The following is a 23,075-nucleotide window of genomic DNA, read 5'->3' on the forward strand; positions in this document are numbered from 1 at the left end:
ACGCAGCTAAAAAAGGATTGTTTTATTATTTTATGATGCCTATACCCTTCAAGGCTGCATCGGCTACCAAGTCTGTTGTCATTCTTAATGGTCAAACAGTAATAAAAGTAACATTCTTAACTTTTTTTCCCGAAGGGTTGATCTTAAGTTTGTCAACGCAATACTACGCAATACGTAATGTACAAAATGCATCAGCCACTTTTTAGGAATCGCCTCTACTTAACTCAGGTAGCTGAGGAATAGCAATAGGGTAAAGGACTATCCGGAAGTTTTTATGATCGCCTGGTTGTAAATACTCTGCTCGTAGATGGACCAGAGCACAGAGGACCTTGACGCTCGCCATAAAGGGGTAATCAACCCTTGGAAGGTTAGGCCTTGAATCTAATGCTTCACCCTCGCATACAGAGACTGTTGTCTCTTGAATCTTTCGTTTCCCACAAAGTTTCTATACTCATCACTCGTTTTAGATCCCCTTCGAACGGAAGAGCTGTCATTCTGTCGTTGAAGTTTGTCTATGAAACAGCTCGTTCCGCAACGCCACTGTCTCGCGTAATTGTTCATTTTATATGTGACGTCATATTATAAGTGTCGCTTTATCAGCGGATTCATTCCGAGATTCAATCACACTAAGATACAAGGTTGTGTATCATTGATATTATCAGTGTGTTCATAATCCGTCTCATGAGAACTTTGCTTTGGAGATTCAGATAATTTTAATTGCAAGTTTAATGGAAAAATTTTAGTGCAAATTGGTGGTAATCAAGTGATAAAGCTATGTTGAAGTTGTGTCGTTGTACTCGAGCGTTTTCGCTGTAGAATGGCTGCTATGGTAGGTCAAATCAATAATCTATTGGACTAGTGTCATGTGTGAGTTCCGCCCTTGAATTAACTGAGTTTGGTGGCCATATTGAATCATCACGTGTTGTTTTACTTTTATTTATCTTACAATATAACTTTTCTTGTTTTCATTATTTGAAGTATTTGCTTTAAATAATTTTTTTTCACATCCTCTGCTTAATTTTTTGGTAATAATTTTAATATTAAATTTGCATTTTTTAACAACAAATCTTGAAATAATTATTTAGGTAATGCAAATGTGATATATATTTCCGTAAATTTTAATAAAATTCTTATCTAAATTAATAAAAAATGTAATTTCTTATTTTTCAAACTTAAAATGACATTATAGATAATTTTCATTGGGGAAAAAATTTTAATTTTATCATAAAATATTTAATTTGCCAAATAATTGAAACGAAAATTTTGTCTAATAATAAATATCAAAAATAACAATCTAAATTTATAAAGTCCATGACTCTCCGTCGCGACGCGCAAATTGGTGAAAACAAACGAGTATTTACGCGACGGCACTTTCTCGAAAATTATATTTATATTATAGTAGACATTAAAACTGTGAAATTGGTCATATCTTTAGATAATTAAATGAATAATAAAGCAGATGTTAAAATAAAGAATTAATACATAATTAGAACTATAAATAACAGCTATTTTATTTACTTACTGATCACTAGTTTTGCAATTAAAATAGCAAATTGATTTACAGCCTTCGATCGAGCAATCAATAAAAAATTATTTATTTTTAGAAATTTGGATTTCACATAAAGTGAATTAATTAGCATTTAGACGTACATGGGTATACAAATATTAATATTGTCGTTTGAAAAAAGCACGTGAATATAAATTCATATTCATGATTGTCGTTTTTAATTGATCATTAAATATTAATTTAAGGATTGTGGCTTCACGTCTAGGCTATAACAATGTAAAACTGACAAATAAAATTTTTATTAGCTTATAATTATCACGTTAAAGATTAGAAACAGTTTATTAGTATTATATATTTTAATTTATTGCAAATCAAAGCATTTGGAAAATCGCGGTAATGGTTAATTATCGGATCTTGCATACTAAATTTAATGCATGTCTGTGATTGTGGATAATTTTGTTGATAAAATCATAAGCCCAAAAAATTCTGTAAAGAATATTTATAAAACAGGATATTAATAAATTTTAATAAGTTAACTATTCTTATTAATTTATTAATTGAAAATTTTTTTAAATTAATTTTTTCTTTTATTTTTTTGAAATTTATTACAAGCCGAGGAATAATTTAATCGTTCATACAATAAATTTGTGATTTCTTTTATTTTTTTACAGTTGAAAAATACATTGGAAATTATTTTACTTTTAAAGCTTATAAATTAAATTAATCATTTTGTATTAAAAAAAAAAAAAAGTAAACCTTTTTCATGATTACTGAACATGTTAGCAAGATTAATTGAAAATAATTTTTAAGTACAGTAGGGAAGATCGGAACACGTTGACCTAATCATAATTTTGTCAGGTTTTTTTAAATAAATTAAATACATTAAAAATTATTCTTATTAAAACAGAATTAGGAAATACTACACCCTTACCCAACATTAAAAAAAAAAATATATTATCTTTTAAGAAGATTTTTTTTAATCGGAGAAAATTTTCTAGCAAAAAAGCAGGAAAGTCCTTGGTCCAAAAAATATCTTTGTGTTTCAAAAATGAATGTTTTGATTAAAAAATAATTTTCTAGATCTTAGATGTGTAAAAATTTCCTAATAAATTCACAATAATGAAGCAATCTACCAGGTTTGAAAGGCTTTTGCTTAGAGATAAGTGGTAACAGAGATAATAGTCACAAGTAATTTTGATAGTAGTTCAAAGGGAGCTCTTCAGTGTAACTGAAACCGAAAAACTTGCTACATAGAAAAGAAAATTTACTTGAATCAAGTAAATAACTTTGAAAAATTTCATCTTCTTGATTTGAGTAAAAAAATTCTTCAACTAAAAAATTTTTCTTGGTTTAAGTAAATTTGACTTAAATCAAGAATTTTTTGTCTTTATTCGAGACAATGGAACTTCAAAATTATTCTCTTGGTTCAATAATTTTTTTCTTGTTTCAAGTTAATTTTTTTTTTCAGTGTAGCTGTTTCAATTTTTGAATTAACTTATCGATTCAGTGTTAGAATATATTTACTTGAATCAAAGTATTTTTGTCATCGAAATTTTTACTGAGCAAAAATAATCATTCTTTTAAATTAAGGAAAATTTTATAGAAATTTATAAATGTGTAATAAACTTTGAGTTGAATAAAAAGTAACTCTAATTTAAACAACGTATTTTTGTTCGAGTGATCAATTTTTTAAAAAATTTGTGTAGATGCGGTCATTGTACCGCTAAGGGTCTTCTGAATAATTTATTAATTGTAACTTAATTCGGCTTTAAAATATTTTCGAGTATTCAAAGCATCAAATCATTGAGAGAATGTTTTATTGAATTATTAAAGGATATATTCTTACAAAAATGTAACCTAATCTGAGCAATAATTAATTTGACATTCTCTAAATTTTTGAATAATTCTTCGGGATTGTAAGAAAAAAAAATTTAATCAAGAATTTTATATTTTGATAAAAAAAAGAAAAATAACTCAATCAAAGTTATTCAGGAAGCTTGGATTTGTATTTTTATTGTATTAATTATTTTTTGGTTAATTTATGACAAGTACTAATATCATGGATGACTCTTAAATTAAATTTTCTTGATATTTCCGTACAATTGAAGCTATATTAAACAAATTATCAAAGGATGATTAATTATAAATTAAATATTTAATTTAAAAAATAGCATAAAATTTATTTACAGTTTAAGATCACTTTTTACATTTTAAATAATTCAAATTTAAAATTTGTTGGCAAAATTTGAATATTTTTAATTTATCTTTTTTAAACTTTATAAAAAATTTTTAGTCATTTAATCAAAAAGTATCACGTGCATTTCAAATTCCGTAGAATTAAAATTTTCTTCAAGATTTCATTCCACCTCGAAATTCAATTTACCCGAATTTTCGCAAGACGAGTGTGTATTTATATTGTTCCGACTTTTGCAGCTGCGTTTTCACATAAGACGAAGTTTGATAGCCATCTTGGGAGTTTCCTACCGAAAATTTGTAGCCACCCGGGGATTACAAACGACCAGCTAAATGACCAAAGAAAGTTCATAGAATATTGTCAATACCAAGACTCAAGCGGTTATCAAACTTAAAAACTTAATTTATAACGAACAATAAAGTCAACAAAAAAAACAATAAAAAATGTCTATTACAAAAATAATTAAATCGATTTTTAATGTAAAGCAATAATAGTAAGATCCTAGGATAAAATAACTGGGAGTTTTCAAACTCAATAGTTTTATGGAGCTATGAATTGAAAATAAAAATACTTAAAATACTTAGAAAAATTACCACGGACATAAATGTACAGTAAAATAGCTGGGAATGCGGCGCAATACTACATGTACCTACTTTAATTGACAAGATAACTTTAGCTGGTTATTGGATACCAGTTTTACCACGCTCGCTAATATAAGCTCAAGAGATGCTTGAGATATTCGTGGGATTGCAGTGTCCACCAGGACAACGAAAAATTTTAATGTCATTAAGAATCACGATTGGTACTGGCGTTCAGCAAAAGGTGGGAGTTCTTAAAAAAAAAAAAAAAAAAAAAAAAACAAAGTAACGAATAAAATAACATAAAAGGCGACTTGAAAGAAAAAAAAACGAAAAACAAAGTGGAAGGGGTCCAATGTACTCCACTGGTAGTAAAATCTAAGACTCACTAGCGGTTATGCACAATTGTATTATATAATTTATGATCTCGCGGGTGTTTTTTGAAATGGTCACAACTTGCTTTTAAAATGAAACTCGATATTATAATGTATGCTTAGTCATACAATATATTTGTATTGTGTATACATAAAAATAATTTTGTTTTAAATATGACAAAAGGTACCGCCGTAAAGTAACTTAAAGAAAAATATGTAGCCATAATATTAAAATGAATGCTTTGTTGTTTAAATATAAATGTGAGTTCTTAAATTCCCATTTTATATATTTTTAAAGTATCGATAATAAATATATTAAAATATAATCCATGATTTTGGTCTAAAGATAAAATAAAATGATTTAGCAGCTTGTCAATGAAAGCAATTTTCAGTTTATAATATTGTGTTTAATATACGGTAATATTCAATAACTTTTTCAAATTAAGAAAAAAAAAATAAATGTTACTACCGCGTCTAGTAAAGTTATAAATATATAAATATAAATATAAGGATAAATTAGAATTCTGTAAAAACCGGATCTTCTATATGCTACGTGGTTGTTCATTAAACTCCTGACGACAGTCATAATCGTAACATATCAAACTGAAATAACGTCAAGTTGATTACGACTTTTTATTATTATTTACCGATTACTTCAATAGTATCGTCATCATAATAATTTAATAAGTTGGCTACTTATTGAGCTTACGGCTAACAATCTAATATCATGAGTGAATGAACTTTATATATTAATACCGATTGCTCGATTATCCCAATCGATAGTTACTGACTGTAAAGTACTTTTACAGAAATCGTCTTTTTTAACTAATACTAATGAACACATGTATGGTATTAGTATATAGTTATTAGAGTTTATATACTCTGAATTGTATTTACGTCCAATACTTATTCTGCTTTGCTGTCATTAAACGTTTTGCAGTTTATTAATTTTACTTGATGACTTTATTTAAGGACATTGAAAAAAACTATTTGGAGAAGAAAAACTGTAGACTTTTATAAAATTGAGAGAAAATATTTTTTGTTAAAGGAATTTTTTAATGCATAAAATGAGTCTTAAAAATTTCTTGAACGAAATAAAATAATTATTTAAATGGCAAAAAGAATGTTTAAATTAATAAATTATTAAATTACAAATTTTGTTGTGATAAAAATATGTTTTAATGAATCAAAAATTTTCTTCAACAAAAAATTTTATTTACTGAAACCAAGAAAATTTTCGTGGCTTGAGATCCCACCACTGAAAGTTCATACTGTAGTGACCAATACAGAAATTTGAGTTTAACTAATGTGAAGCTCAAGCGATCCTGGTTTTTTCTTTAATTTTGCTTCGCTGTTAAAAAAAAAAAATTCTAACAATTTTTCCCGGTTTAAAGTAGTTGGGGCCTGCAAGGTATATTTCAGGAAAATCATGAAATTTTTTTATTGAAAGATAAATATATTAATAATTCATCACTAAAATTTCAGATCAATTCACCACACTGTTTTTTAATGATCAATTTTCGAAATTGCATCTTTTACACGTAGAGGTATAGAAGGATGGTAAAATTAGTATGAAATCTTCCGTACCACTCGAGTGATGCATACTAACTTTACCATCTTTCTATATCTCTACGTGTAAAAGAAGCAATTTCGAAAATTAATTACTCGAAAACGGTGTGGTGAATTTATCTAAAATCTTGGTAGTGAATTATTAATATATTTATCTTTCAATAAAAAAATTTCATAATTTTCTTGCATTATGCCTTGCAGGCCCCTAACTACCTTTAGTAAGTTTAACTTTGCTCAGGAATATTTCCACCATATTCAAGATAATAAAATTCTTTATAATGATCAACTTGGCTCAAAATTTATTTATTTAAATGAAGTTAATTATTTTACCAATGAATTTAAAAATTCCTTTTTTATTTTCTTGACCTAAGACAACAATTTTAAGCAAAGAAGATATTTTAATTAACGACATTATTATGTTGAAAATATATTTGTTAACTTTACAAACTATAAATCCTTACTCACAATGCTTACAAAAAAAAAGTTAATTAACTAAGAATATTTTGGTCTCCAAAAATTTAATCTTGGATTAAAAATACTCTTTCATTTTATTCAAAATATTTTTTTTTAATAACTCGAATTAAGTAAATAATTTTGAAGAACTTTATCTTCTTGATTTGAGTAAAAAAATTCTTCAACTAAGAAATTTTTCTTGGTTTAAATTAATTTTACTTGATTGAAGAATTTTTCGTCTTCATTCCAGACATAGAAACTCTTCAAAATTATTTTCTTGGTTCAAATAACAAAATTTTAACTTTACTCATATAACAATGATCGTTTTAGTTAAACAAAAAAACATCTTGATTCACTATATCATTCATTTCTATCTTTATTCTTCATTAATCAAAATAAATAAACAAATGAAAATAAACAAGATAAAGTGAGCAGTTGAATGATCCTCTAAATTACAAATGCAACTGCACATCATCATTCGAATCTTTTTTATTATTAAATTGTGAAAGTGACTGGACAGTTAGTATAGAAGTTAAGAGTCTCCTTCAGACGCCATACTGGATTAGCACACAGCTTCCAGTATCCAGTTATGTCGGATGTGCTTCACGCCCACTACGATCCTGAACCTTTTATCCAATGGTCTGAATGCCCGCAAATTTGCCGAAATAGTTAATAAATTATTAAAACATTTTTTTCTTATTAATTCATTGAAAGGGTATCGTGGCAACTATAAAATATGTAATTAAAGCAGCCTAAAAAGTAAAAAGAAAATGTTATTTTACAGAGTATATTATCGTTAATCGAGTGATGTAACTGATTAATATAAATATCGTAGTATATGCTAATTTAACCATTTTACGTTCAATTACGAATAACGATAACCATAAACTTATGATCATGATAATGAAGTAAAAAATATTATATGGTTTTTTATAGTACTTATAAAGATTCAGTATTATGAGGAGGGATAATATTAATAACTGCAGTATGCATAAGGTGATTCTATGGAGAAGATTCCAGCAGGTATCCATAAAGAGAGGCTGGGCTCTGCGGTAGACCAACCCATGCTTGGTTTAACTCTTTCAGAGCAACTAGTCGATATGTATTCTCAATATCGGGTTAGGTATAAGGTCTAACACATTCACATAACAGTTTGACAAGCGTCATAAATAATGGTATAGTAATTAATACACAAACTCGAGCTAAGGGTGTGTGCCTTCTTCTCTCAGTGTCCATGTTCTTACGGAAGGTGCGGCTGTATCCCTTAATTCATACTCCCCCTAGCTGCTTGGTCTCAATATAGACTAAGCTATCAATCCTCGATTATTATAAGTGTATGGACATTAAGTCATTGTCAACCCAGAAAGCTAACGAAAGTTCTCTAATGAAACGGCTGTGGCTATCATTAAAGGGCTTCTGGGAAAGATGAAATCATAATCATAGAAGAGGAAGAAAAATTATATTATTCATCCCAGGGAATGACCATCAATATGCGAGCTTATTTAAAATGTATTGAATTGCATCCGAGGAAATTGGATGTACATTATTTATTTTGGCTGTGGGGTGAATAAATGCAAAGTCATTTTTATGGTATTGCTGTTTTTTGGCACGTGAGTATAGCTCAAAATGAGACTCGTGAGATTTTTTGGAGAATTTTATTAGGTTCGTTTCATTCTCAATTGTTTATTACGGTTTTGAATATTGAGATTGGTGATAATGAATTTGAAATTAAAAATTACTGAGCACACTGAAAAAAAAATTAATTTGAATCAAGAGTAAAATTCTTGAATCAAGAAAATAATTTTGAAGAAGCTTATTGTCTTGAATCGAGATAAAAAATTCTTAAAACAAATAAAATGTACTTAAACCAAGTGAAATTTCTTAGTTTAAGAATTTTTCATTTCAAACCAAGAAGATAAAATTTTTCAAAATTATTTACTTGATTCAAGTAAATTTTTTTTCTGTGCAGAGATTGTTTTTATGTTAAATTTTTGTAGAATTAGAAAATTTCCGATTGAAAAAATTAACTTGATTCAAGAGTAATAATCTTGAACCAGATTTAAGAAATTTGTTGTCTATATTGAATTACGTAGATTAATAATTTTAATTAAAATTTTTGTAAGCAACCTATTCTTTTTTTGATCCACTCAGATAAATTTTTGAACCAACTGAAGTTTATTTACGCTTAGAAAAATATTTTAATTCAAAAACTTTTCTGCTTGATTCAAAATAATTTTCGTAGTTCATGATTATTTTGAAATTAGATAAATTTTTTTTTGTATAAAAGTTCTTATGATGAAATTTGAACATCAGAGTTTCAAGAGAAAAATTCTTGAATCAGAAATATAATTTTGAAGAGGGTAATTGTCTTTAATCAAGTCGAAGAATTCTTGAATCAAGTAAAATTTTCTTCAAGAATTTTTTTCCTCAAGTCAAGAATATTGAGCTCTTCAAAAATATATATTTGATTCAAGAACATTTTTTTTCTGTGTGTTTAACATTAATTTTATTTTATGCTTTACATATAATATATATAAAAAGGTGTATATGATTTGAGACAAATATTTTGAAGGAAGATTATTTTGAAAATTTCCCTCTTGATTTTGTATTCATGGAAAAAATTTTCATTAGCAAACTAATTTTCTCGTCTCAAAAAAAATTCTTCTTAGTCCAAAAGAAATTAGGTCTTCCGAAAAATCTAGCTTAAAACTTTTTTTTTGTGTAGGTAACTTCGAGAATTTATTTTTGAATCAATGGATAAATTTTCGATGCATTCAAAGTTCTTAACTAAATTCTTAGTAGGAATGAAATCGAGTTTTTGGTCTATAGACTTGCCAGTTGCTGGCGAGTTACTGGTTCAAATCGAGTGAAAACTTGGTTATTTCTACGAGGGATATATTTAGATGTGTGTCTATATATACCGGCCATGTTGAAAATGATGTTTTTTACAAATAAAAAAAATTACAACTGAATCATAAATATTCTTAATTCAAAGAAATTTTTTAAGTGTCGTTTACCTTCTTTATGACTTCTAAAAATAATCAGTTTTGACATCTTTATTTTCATTACTTTTTATTCAAAATATTTTCACAGTACATCAAAAAAAGCAATAAATTAAAAACAATGTATCATTTTATCATTAAAGATTAAAAATCTAAGTATTATTAGGATAGAAATGAAAAAAGCAATATTTTAATAGAGTAAAATAAATATCGCTTAATAAAACAAATTTTCACAACAGATTGTTTTGAAGTAATATAAATGTTCCAATGTAATAAAACGAAAGATTTAATACTTAACGCCACCGAAACTTATTCGTGTGTTAAAGGTCTATTTTAACTCATAACAATATTTTTATTTCGGTCGAGAGTCCATATTACCCCATAGTTGAGTAACGCAAGGCATTATTCTTGAGAAGAAAACCAGATTACTTCTTTTATTATGGTCTTAAACTTGCGATAACAGTAGTCTTCTTACAGCTAGAGGATTAACCCTTACGAGTGCTACACGATGTTCTGCTGTAGCTGTAATGGCTTTAATCTTATTGCAGCTAAAGTATATTACTAGACCGAGTTTTGTTGCAGTGGTATAGTTCTTCTATATACATGTGTTGTTTGCATTAATAGATTTTTACGTTATATATTATTACACTGAAATTAAATCATATGTTTACGATTTGATAGTTTAAACTTTAAGAGCTACTATAAAATAATAAAGTTACTCTCGGTTAAAAAAAAATAGTTACATCGACTGAAGATAATGTAATCTTAAATGATATCAAAATCACTATCGATTGTCGATATAAAGATCTTAATCCAAGAATTTAGAAACCTAAAGAATAAATTTATGAAGCCAAACAACCATCAAATTACTTCAAAACAATTTTCTCAATTCAACATCATTTTTCTCAATTCAAGTTAGTTTTTATTTAAATTTTTATATCTATGGAATAGCTGGGATATTTAAAATGGTACTGCAAAATTTGTATTCTTTTTATTTCGTGAATATTTTACATCTGATTATTCAATCAATTTTTCACACAGAAAATTATTTTATCTCTAGAAATTCTTTCCTTGCTCCTCGTAAACTCAAGTCCTCCTGAAAATTTTCTTGGCTCAAGTAATCTTTTGCTTCTGTGCTTTCGTAAACCATATTTGCTCCGATGGAACAGATTTAGACTATGGAATTTATTCAAATTGCTTGATTATCCAGTTCACCAACAAAGCCTGGAAAAAGTGTTATCCGTCGCCTAAAATCTCGCTAATTAGATTACCTTACGAAGTTTTTGTTACAATGAAATTAGATCTAAAATTAAAGTAATATCTCAATTTAAAAAAATACATTAAACTGATTATTTTATTAGCTAATAAAAAAGTTATTACAACTGCTTAGTACACAGAAAAAAAAATTTACTTGAATCAAGTAAATAATTTCGAAGAACATCATCTTCTTGATTTAAGTAAATTTTACTTGATTCAAAAATTTTTGGACTGGTTTCAAGACAATAAAACTCTTCAAAATTATTTTCTTGGTCCAAGAATTCTTCTCTTTCTTCAAGTTAATTCTTTTTTTTGTTTAAGATTGAGTTATGATCATTTAATAATTTTAAATCAATTATTAACAAGAATTATCTGTTAGTTACACCAGTATTTTTTCCTTTAGCTAACAGTAAAAATAATAAACAAGTTTTGAATCGTGTATCGGTAAGAATAGTAACTGTCATAAAATGCACAAGTAAAAAAAACTCCAACTGTAATCCTCATATGCATGTGCCGTGAATTCTTTCATGTATTTGTTATTTACTTTCTTTTATATGTAAATAATGTTCCTTTCTTCTCCATTATAAACTTTAACCTAAAGTTTTCTGCACACTTCATGACACGCCCTTAAATTCAGTAACTTAACAATATTATATGACGGTATACAACGTTTTCTCTGTAAATATGTATAGAGTTTGCGAAAGAAATGGCAGTGAACTTCTCATGGAGATAGCGGGAAAGACATATCGGGATAATATGGAAAAATATGCAGCAGCAAGAGTAAAGTAACACACAACCGATAATGAAGAAGAGGGAAAAAAGAAAACTAAGAGGAAAAATAAAAAAAAAAAAAAACGTATTATATACGAAAATGAAAATGAAAAAAAATAAAAGGGTAAAAGTTTAGCTCGTAAAGTGAATGAATAAAAGAAAAAAAAAAGTAAAATTATACTGAGAAACTCAAGCGTCGATGAGAATATTTTTATTATTCTTTATTTTTGGTATATCGTCTCTTTTCGGCTGTCGCAAAGGGTGCTACAAAACCCTCTTTCAGTTTCATATCTTTTTTACGTTCGACTGATGTAGACGAAACAAAAAAACATTTGTTCTATATTATGGAGTAGCTGAAGAAAAAAAAGAAACATGAATTGTCAAAAATTGGTATCGGCTTTGGAATGTTATGTTGAATTATACATTAATAAAAAAATTTATTATTTATTATATATTTACTCATATCAGTTTTTAGTTCTATTGATATTTGTTTGTTTTATAATTTTAAGTGAAGTAAAAAATATGAGGCGATGTAAAAATCAATTTAGGACTTAGAAAATAACAATGAATATGATGAAGTTTGAGAGCTTTAGAAAAGGGAAGAAAAGTGAAAAAGAAAATATGAAGAGTAGAATAGAAGGAGGGAATTTGAAATATAATATTTCCTTTGAGAGTCACAAGCGAGATTAAACAAAGGAATATGAAGTCTCGAAGTAGTTGGGAGGGTGGAGGAGGAGAGTTAAAGCGTGAATGTTCTTTTTCTGTAAGGCAGTTTACTTTGCCTGGCGCTATACTTATACAGATAGTGGAAATATATATGTATAGGAAGATGGGACGGTATGCATATAGAGTAAAGGTAAAATGAACCAAGTAATGTTGCCCTGGGATATTGCACGGGGCTAACATTTTCTCTGCAGTTGGTGTCTTGGATTATATTGCATATTTGCTACATATATTAGAATATTGCAGGCAAAATAATGTTTAAAAACATGTAGATTGAGAAAAAAAAATGAATTTTATTGGGCTGGGTCAAAAAATTTTTGATTTAAATTAAGACATAAAATTCGTAGGTCGAGAAAAAAACACAAAATAAATACTATTTTTGTTGTAAAACAGGAATTCTTAAGTCGTATGCGGAACAGAAAATTTTTGTGATTTTGATTTTAATTATCATACACTGATAAAAGGATTTTTTAGCATTTAAGAAGATTTCTTGGTATTCAAGAAATTATTTCTTAGTGTTTAAAAAATTTTTTTTAGCATTTAAAAAATATTTCTTAAGTACTAAAAAATGTTATAAATATTAAGAAATATTTCTTAAATGCTAAGAAATATTTTTTTAATACACAGAAAAAAAAATTTCTTGAACCAAGAAAATTATAAGGAAGACCGAAGTTATTTTGGAGCAAGAAGAAATTTTCTTGGCTTAAAAAAATTTAACTTTGTTTAAGAAATTTTAACTTCATTCAAGAAATTTTCAATCTTTTTTAAGATTTTTTTGATTTAGGAAAATTTACGCTTGACTCAAGACTTTCTTTCTTTCTGTGTACTAATAAAAAATGATGTTAAAGATATGATTTTTTAAATACGAAGAAATCTCCTTAAATACTAAGAAATCCTTGTGTCAGTGTAAACTTAGCCTTTTGATTCAAAAAAAAACTTTATTACCTATTCTATCTTATAAGTCAAGAAAAGACAAAAATTAGTAAAGCAGACAGCTATAGATTTGTCGACTCTATGGCGAGTTGTTTGTTTAAGTAAAAAAAAAATCATGTTTAAGTCAACTAAATAATTTTTACGTCAAAAAAAGAGTTTTAAGACAAAAAAAGTCAAGATCTGAAGTGAAATCGTCATCTAATTAATAACTTCAAAGGAAATTAAGTCAAACCAAGTCAAAATTAAAATTTTTTTCCGACCCGGATAGCTTTCAATAGTTAAAAAAATAAATTATAATTGAAATATATATCTTCATCTTGAAATTAAATAGTAGAAAATAATAAATGAAATGGATGACTCCTCCACTGAGCATGTAACCATCACCATAAGTCTAACCCGCATCAGGGCAATAGAGTATCGTAGCACCGGGTGTGTTCAATGGTGTGCAATTTTCAACTTTCGTCATCATCAGTCGACGATGGAAAATGGGGAACCCCAATATAGTAAACGAAGGCGCAAGTTAAATCTCATTTGCTCCAAAAGTTTCTGTTCGTGCACAATTGGTCTACCACTTTGAACCTTTACTTAACCTATTACTTTGACACTGCACCATAATTTAATAAAACTTTGGAAAAGCGTCTCTAATTATAAGCCTATATTCTCAATTATTTTACGGATGAAGCTTTTTAAAATATTCGAAATTTCTAAAGTTGAAAACAAATGAATAACCCGTTATATTATCAATAAAAAGTAAAAACAATATGACGTTACGCTATACAAATGATTGATGAAGCTCGCGGACATTTAACTGCTTCGAAAACGAGGAAGCTATGATAATAATTTATTGGCACTTTGATGGTTCGGCACCACCTTTTACTTGTTGGAGACACTCTACGCCCAGCAAAAGAGAATAAATAACCAATGACTAATGGGTCCATTAATCACTCGAATGGTTTTCGTGAGAATATTGGTTTAATAAAATTGGTTAAAATATATGTTGAAAAATGATATTTACTGCTTATAACAGTAAATTTTAATTCAATACTATTGATTTCATAAAATTCCTTTGCATAATTCAAATCATATTCGCAACGGCTGTATTCAAATTAATCTTCATAATTTTTTTTATAAAAATAAAATAAGTGGGATATAATTAAGTTATTACAAATATATGCTCGCTAACTTTTGGAACGTATTTTGTAATGTATCATTTTTAGTAAAAGTTTTAAAAAAATTTTAGATAAAGTTTTTCAGCTTTAAATTATCAAAAGATTAGTTTTATAAAAATAAATTTTGAGAATTAGGGCTGATGAATCAAACTCTATTTTTAATTTATTAAAATCGCATTATTGAACTTTAATAGTAAAGACAAGATATTTTCAAATTATCAATATTTAACAGGCGTAGAAAGTAATAATTTTCACTTTTGTTCATTATAATTCTCAACACACTGCTAATAATACTTATCATTCAATAATAACAAATAACAAAAAGGCATTTAAGTCTTCACGACTGAAAATTTATTCTCAATTTGCGAAAATTTTCCATTTATTAAATCAACAATATTACTTTACCTGTTTCGCTTAAAAATACGAAAATAAGTACGCATACGGAATTTCTGTAGAATATTGTTGGCAAGTCTCACAAAATATATGTTAATTGTTACAGGCAAGGGCACCATCGTCCAAGATTTCTGATGCATACCATGCATAAAGAAGTTAACACAAGGTACATGCAAGAAGCACAAAACAGAAGAATTAAACCTACGTTTTACAATGTTGCAGAAGGTAAAGATATCTTTTATTTTATTGTCAACTATTTAATAATTTTTAGTTACGGAGTTGATAATTAGGGACAAAATTCTTGATACTTTGTACGTAATTAATTCCTATGTATATAGAACAAATCAAGGGATAGTTTTAAAGTAAATTGAAGCATTAGAGAATGTCCAACTTTTTCTCATCGTTCTGTGCTTGGCTAGTTACTAACAGTATTGAAGAAACATTACAATTAACATATGAGCCTGCCAATATTGTACTGAATGTAATGGTCAAAGATCATTATTGACTTTTACAAATTTCAGCATCGTTCAGTCAATTTGCAACTGTGTATAAATCACACAACAGTCATAATTATTCATTCGTAGTTCATGTTTTACAAAAATGACAAAATAAATATATGAAGAAAAAAGAAAATAGTAATCTTAAAAAAATCATTAGTAACACAGAAAAAAAAAATTTACTTAAATCAAGTAAATGATTTTGAAGAATTTCATCGTTTTAAGTAAATTGTACTTAATTCAAGAATTTTTCGTCTTTATTCCAGACAATGCACAGTAAAAAATTTTGAGTCAAAAAATTTTTGTGTTAAATATTTAACACTTTTTTGTGTTAATTTAACATTTTTTCGTGTTAATTTAACACAATAAATATTAAATTTACACATGAAAGTGTTAAATATTTTACACTAAAATTTTTAACACAAAATTTTTTAACGCAATGACACAAAATTTTTTACTGTGTGAACTTCTTCAAAATTATTTTCTTGGTTCAAGAATTTTACTCTTGATTCAAGTTAATTTTTTTTTCAGTGTAGTAGGTGGTATCCAAACGTCTTTTTCATAAAACGGAAAAGGATATCATCTAAAAACAAAAATAAATTTTCAATGCATTAATTTTTGAGCTTGTTATAATTCTTCAAATATAAAATTATCATCCCTTAGCTTTCTTCCACCGTAACTTTAATAACTTTAATTATATATATAAAAAAAAATCACAAGATCAATTTGATGTAAAATTTGATTCTTTACATCTTTTGTCTAATACTTTGTATTCTAGCTCTTACCCCTTTTGCAAAATCTAACTAAAACATTTTTGGAGAATGGAAAAAAATAACTTAAAAAAAAAAAATGAATCATTTTTAAATACTTTAAAGTAGCTTCTGTAGAAAAATTGAAACTATCAAAATACATTTTGATTTAAAAATTAATTTTCTTGGACTATAAAATGAGACTATACATATTAGAAGATGTTAACAATAAAATAGTAAAAAGACAGTTGTACATAGCACTTTTTTACATTTTTAACAAAATATGTGTAAATTACACTAACATAATTAATGTATGATTAATTATATATTAAAAGGAAATTTTTTTCATTTAAACTTCCGATACTTTAATCACAAATTTAATGTTTTTTTTTACGATGAAAATCTTTGCGACATAATTATAATTACGGTAGGAAATCTAAAAATTGTAGTTAGGTGTTCTGTGGAAATTAAAAATTAATTTGATATTTATTTGAGTTGCAATAATGCGGAATTAATAAATTAAAGAATAAAAATGAACGATTTAATTCTTCAAAAAATTTCAAAGCTCATAAGCTTCTTTAAAAAAGAAATGAAAGGCTAAAGTAAAACGAAGCTAACTGGCAGGAAAAGAACATCAAAATAAGTTTAATTGCGCCACCATTTTAACGTGAATTCAAGTTTTCCAATTTCACTCGTTCGACACTATCTCAATTAAATTAAAAGCTCCGTGTGAAGCTTTTCATAATGCATTTAAATGGGTTCATCAACAAATTGTTAAACTATAAGTAATTTTTTGTATTCTGTTAATTTAAAAAGATTTTGAACCATATGTTTGCTATATTCATCATCTTTTAAAAGATATTTACAACCTGGAACATTTATTCAACTTTGTTCTATTTAGAATTCTGAAGATATAAATTGAATATTTTTAATCCTAATTTATCTCGTAGAGTGACCCTATTTTTATTGACGCAGATGACAATAAGAACTGTTGTTGCCCTCTATTACCATTTCAACACATGAGCAAAAAATGTGATCCATTATAAAAAAGAGCTAAGCAAAGTTGAATGTATAAGTGTCATGGGATGGTCCATTTTTCGCGATCGTGTTTTGAAACCAAGTGCAGCTTGGGAGATGATTTTTATTTTTTTTCTCTTCATTTCTTGTCCCAGGAGCTTATTGGAGGTTACGAGAAAATATCGTAAGTGGAAGAGCGTGCAAAGACTATTCTATTCTTGGCCATCTGAAACCGAGGTGGGGTATGGAATGGAGGAACGTGAAATTGCTCTGGATATATTGAAGGGGTGCCCTTGGGTCTTGGTGAAATACCAGAAATAAGTATAAGCTATGACCACCGGATGACATTGCAATATTCTCATTTACGCTTTTATCGATAATCACCACTTTCCTTTTATTATGCAGTTGATGAGTACTGCTACCATATTTTCTCTGCTATATTCTACAACATACTTTTATCAATAATCATTGAGCGGCAATAAAGCATCAGTAATGGAAATATTATGCTTGAAGCAATTTTGTACATGCTATATTTTTATTACTTTATTCAATATTTTCTTACATTGTAAAATACTTTCGCATATTTTATACCCTGAAAAAAAATTAACTTCAATCAAGAGAAAAAATTTTGAACCAAGAAAATAATTTTGAAGTTTCATTGTTTTAAATCAATATGAAGACTTCTTAAATCAAGTAAAATTTACTTAAACCAAAAAAATTTTCTTAGTTTGAGAATTTTTCTACTTAAATCAAGGAAATGAAATTCTTCAAAATTATTTATTTGATTCAAGTAAATTTTTTATTTTCATATAATTATGGGAAATATTATTATTAAAATTTGACAGTGTAAATTTCAAAGCACGGTATTTCGAATATTTATTGAAATTTTTTCTTGATGTACTTAAATATTTTAATAGAAAAAGTAATTTAGTCGAACAGAAACAATTTTGATCGAAGAAAATCAATTATTTTGCTTGATAAATTTTTTCTTGCTTTTTGAGTTTTTGAATTAAGATCTTTGTATCTCCGATCAATAACCATAGTAACTCTGTGTAAAGTTAAATATCTTCAATCAATGTAATTAAAATTTCAGCTAATTAAAAAAAAATTTCAAAACATTTCTTGACCTTGAATTGAGCGGCAAATTTTTTTTAACTAAGTAAACTTAGTTCAAATTAATTTTTTGAACAACAGTAAAGTTTTTCGCTCTGTAGTAAAATTCAGAATTGAGGAACTTTTCATTTTTAAATCAAGAAATTTAATTTATTGATCCTCAAATTATTTTCTTGAATTGATATTTTATGACAAAAGTGACATTTTGAAAAAAAAAAGTTTTTCTGGAATCTTTAAATTTTTTAGTGCATTACATTATTAAAAATTTTAGCAGTAATGCACTGAAAATATTTCATAATATATTTTAAAAATTTTTAATTAAATTCATATACTGATTAGTTTAATGTCTTAACAAAAAATGTTCAAAGTTTTTGTTGCAAATGAAAGAAAAGCAATTTTTTGTAATAATTATTTTATCTAAAAAAAAAAAAAAGCAAATATTGATATGTTGATGAAAAATATTGATGTTCATGATAGAAATTTACAAAAAAAAAACATGTTTAATAAAAGAAAATGAGTATACTACAGTGAACTTAATATAGAAAACTTTGAATTTTGGCGTCGGAACAAGGCTAAGAAATCATAATCTCATTGCTCGTAAACATTACATTTTGATAGAAACTACGGAGGCTTATAACAAAAAAATCCAAAAAGTCTGTTGATAAAAAGATGCTAAATTTTCATACTGCTAAAATTATGCGTCAGAGATGAAGAAATATTGTGAAGAAATAATTCGCAGTGTATTATCTTGTGATTTAAAAAAAACTAAACGACTACTTGGTACCTTATTAACTTCTATAAATATCAATGATACCTCGGTCATAAACTAATAATCACGCCCAGATATCATCTGGATAACAAATATTTATGAGCTTTAGTGTATCTTAAGAAAAATGAAACAAAAAATAATTTGTAAATTCGATAAAAACAACAATATATATTGCAGTTTATATGTATCCTACACAATTGTTGCTCTAATCTATCACCAAAAAACATCTGGATTATACTCAAATGTGTTTTTTTTTCTTTTTTTTGAAAAAATTTTTCATATTTACGAGCAGACTTTATCGTTTCATGTTCCATGCGATAGAGCAATATTGTCAGGATATTAAAACCCATTTTTATCTATCGTAGACAACATAACAGTAAAAGCCGAAAAACACGAACAGGGACAATCAGTATTGGGATTTTAAACAAGACCATGCTTAACATATTCGGCAGTGAAATTTTTAATAAATGTAAATATGAATGGTTTTGAGTGTAGAAATAGCGAAAAACGTCTGCATATTTATAACAACACGCATACGTCCTTTTATTGAACGCATTTGCAGAAACATGCGCGTATAGATCGCGGTCATCTCTATTCCTTATGGCATAACTTGGATGGCTTAGGTAAGGAGCTTTTTTGCCTATCCTGCCGTGAAATGAGACTGCAGCAACACTAGTTCTCTTGAGGATGTTTTGCTCCTTTTTTGCCTCCGGAATACTCCTTCCAGTCGGAATTTGTCCATTCCCCGCCAAGCGTCCGGGTATTTCTCCCCCACTCCGCTCTGCCTGCTTTCTTTGTCACTCACAAGTGCTCGCTCTCTCTTACTCTCAGAGATACTGACTTAACTTGGTCCCCTCTACGTTTGTTCGAATACATATTTTACAGACATTCATGATGGCCGCCGCGCAGCTGAGGGAACCTGTCTGCTGGTGTTGCTGCTAGCTGCAAATTCCCATTTCAGGATCCTGGACTTGTGAGCTGCCTTCTCTTTCTGGTCCGTGATTATCTCGCTATCTCGTATCGTTCATATATTTGGTCCTGACACTCAGCTGTGTCACGTATATGGTACATTTAACGGGTAGATTTACTTGGATTGCATCAAGCCGTTTATAACATCCCATCACACTGCACACGGACGTATTATATTTAATATTTTACTCATACTTCTACAGTGAAATAGAAAAAAAATTATGAAGGTTTAAAAAAATTATTTTCACTCTTACTTCAAAATATTTAGAATTGTCAATTCTGAATTAAAAATCATTAGATGTAGATTGAAGACAGAAAATCTTGAATTAAGAATACCAAAATCAACAGAAAAAATTCTCAAAATTTTCTTAGTTTTGAAAATTCGCCTCGATTTCAGAATTTTTTCTTTACATTAAAAAAATACTACTTGGTTGAAAAAAATTATTCTCTTTGAAATATTCAACTTTTTTTATTAAAAGAATGAAACTCTTGCACTGAAAAAAAAAATTCTTGACTAGAGTGTAAATTTTCTTAGCTCAAGAAAATATCAAGGAAAATTGAAAATTTCTTGAATGAAGTCAAAGTCTCTTGAGACAAGATAAATTTTTTGAGCCAAGAAAATTTTTTCTTGCTCCAAAATAACTTTTGTTTTCATTAAAATTTTCTTGGCGCAAGAAAATTTGTTTTTTGTGTGTGGATAAAGAGCAGATAATTCTCTATTTATGAATATAATTTTTTTTTAATTGCTATAGGTAATAATATTACTTCAAAATAGTACCTGCATGTTAAAGTATGCGGTTGCGCAAAAAAATTAAGTGGGTTAAAAAATTTTCTTTTGAGCCAAGAAAATTATTCCGAAGTTTTTTGTCTTGTCAAGTATATTAATTAAAAAATTAATTTGTTTAAAAGAAAAGTGCAATCAAGAAAATCATGTTGAAGATAAATCTAAATTGCAAAAAATTACACCCTTCAAAAAATGTCTTCTTCAAAATTCGCTTGTACACAGAAAAAAAATTTCTTGATCCTAGAAAATTATAAGGAAGATCGAAGTTATTTTGGAGCAAGAAGAAATGTTCTTAGCTTAAAAAAATTTAACTTCGTTCAAGAAATTGTAACTTTATTCAAAAAATTTTCAATCTTCCTTAAGATTTTCTTGATTTAAGAAAATTTACGCTTGACTCAAGACTTTTTTTCTTTCTGTGTATCAAAACATTCAGCTCTCTTTATTCAAATATTAATTCTTGCATAAAATATTGCAAGTTTTTAATAAGCAGAAAGTTCGCTATTTAAAAATTTTATATTTCTCAAAAAAATAAATTTTTCTTGAATAAAGATAGGTGGATTTAAGAAAAAAATCTTGAACCAAGAAATTTTTTTTGAAGAGTTACTTTGTCTTGAATTAAGTAAAAAGTTTTCTTAGTTCAAAATATTTAAACATTTTAAAATGATATTCTCGACCCAAGATTTTCTCTCTTGAATCAAGTTAATTTTTTTATTGATATAGACGACTCGATAAATATTAATCACCTTTTTACGCTTACTATGGGTTTAACAATTTCTATTTACAACTATATTCATGTTATTGGGTGCTCGATACATAAAACTATTCAACAAAATTCTGTTGTAAACTACTAAAGTCTTTAGTTATTCTGGAAATTCTATTCTAACTTATACGAGCGTGATGATTCCTGAATTTGCTCTATCAAGTTGCTTGCTGTTAACAATTAAAGTTTATAGATGAATAAATTTTACAGTACTATGAATAGACGTAAACAGTAATAGTACTCTTGTAAGAATTGAAAGTCTTTATTAAACCAGGTTGTAAAAGAAAATAAAAAAGGTTACTGAGAATCAACAAACAGTTTGAATTTTCAAGAATCGAGAAAATGCTAAGAAATCTTAAGGCACAATCTTACAGACTCAAATATGCTGGTCTTCCTCACTTTTAGATTTATATATTTTTTTCCTATAGCACTATCTACTTTGGGAGTAAGGTGAGCTGCAAGAAGCAAGGTGGCCCATAAAATGGAGGCAGTAAAGTTCGCACGTAACGTCCGTAGCATAAGCAATCGTAAAGTACAAGTAAGTCCGCTTCATCCCCAATATTCTCGTCCTTCTTTGAGTCAGGGCTCTCCTCATGCTCCAGCATCAGAATAACGGCCAATGGCTATGAAATAGCTTTGATAATTATTATAATAACCGCATGACGGGCGAGGACGTACGGCAAATTATTCTCTGTAGCAACACACCACACAAAGTATACACCCTTATATTATTATCCGTGGGCTTTCTCAGCAGATGTACCAGCGTATACCAACGGACACACTCATTACGCAATTATAGCAGTCATTACGATCATCTTGTACATGGCTAACAATAAATCCTTCTACCCGAAGATTATCCACTGAATTCATGCATAATTTTAACAATCATGACATTGAGATTTAGCTAATTTAAATTTAAATCACTAGCTATATTATCTTTGTTTTAAATTATATAGCAGTTACACTAATTGTTTAAGAATCGCTTTTTTACTAATTGAAAAATTTACTTGACTATATTGAGACAGTGCTAAACTAAAGAAATAAAATTTCTTGATAAAAACTGATTAAATTATTTTTTTTCATTTTGCTTCACTATTTTACATGTCAAAATTTTCTACACAGAAAAATAAATTAACTTGAATCAAGTGAAAAATTCTTGAATTAAGAAAAATTTAATTAAACCAAGAAAATTTTCTTAGTTTAAGAATTTTTCTACTCAAACCAAAAAGATGAAGTTCTTCGAAATTATTTACTTAATTCAAGTAAATTTTTTTTCTGTGTATATTCTGAAATTTTTAATTTAATATTGTAATTTCCACACAGAAAAACAAATTTACTTGAACCAAAAAAAAATTTATCAACAGACTTAATTTGTTTCGATCTTAGAAAATTTTAGTTCAACTAAACAATCATTTTTTCCCTTTTGAATACTTTCTTCCGTCAAATAAACTAATTCTTCAGCAAAGAATGTTGCTTAAAAATTTTTTTAACTTT

At 27.5% G+C, this 23,075-nt stretch overlaps 1 protein-coding gene and 1 long non-coding RNA gene across 7 annotated transcripts in view; one reads left to right on the forward strand and one right to left on the reverse strand.

Moving 5' to 3' along the window:
- The window catches only part of LOC141529307 (uncharacterized), a 365,923-nt gene that overhangs the window by 229,288 nt on the left and 113,560 nt on the right, over nucleotides 1-23,075 (reverse strand). For 2 of the 6 annotated variants that reach the window (XR_012479572.1, XR_012479574.1), the window contains one exon: nucleotides 10,663-10,980. The exons of 2 other annotated variants lie outside the window; for them this stretch is intronic. The gene's annotated coding sequence lies outside the window, so the exon portion shown is untranslated. Of the gene's footprint in view, nucleotides 1-10,662; nucleotides 10,981-23,075 lie in introns of those variants that run through there. 2 more of the 6 variants (XR_012479575.1, XR_012479571.1) reach the window with 2 other exon arrangements.
- Nucleotides 637-17,784, forward strand: LOC141529311 (uncharacterized). The gene is made up of 3 exons (XR_012479580.1): nucleotides 637-829; nucleotides 15,030-15,148; nucleotides 17,342-17,784. It is a non-coding gene; the product is annotated as an uncharacterized LOC141529311 (long non-coding RNA).

The sequence above is a fragment of the Cotesia typhae genome, unplaced genomic scaffold, assembly GCF_013202065.1.
Source record: "Cotesia typhae breed Kobodo isofemale line unplaced genomic scaffold, CoteBio_Ctyphae contig_48, whole genome shotgun sequence".
Taxonomy (NCBI): domain Eukaryota; kingdom Metazoa; phylum Arthropoda; class Insecta; order Hymenoptera; family Braconidae; genus Cotesia; species Cotesia typhae.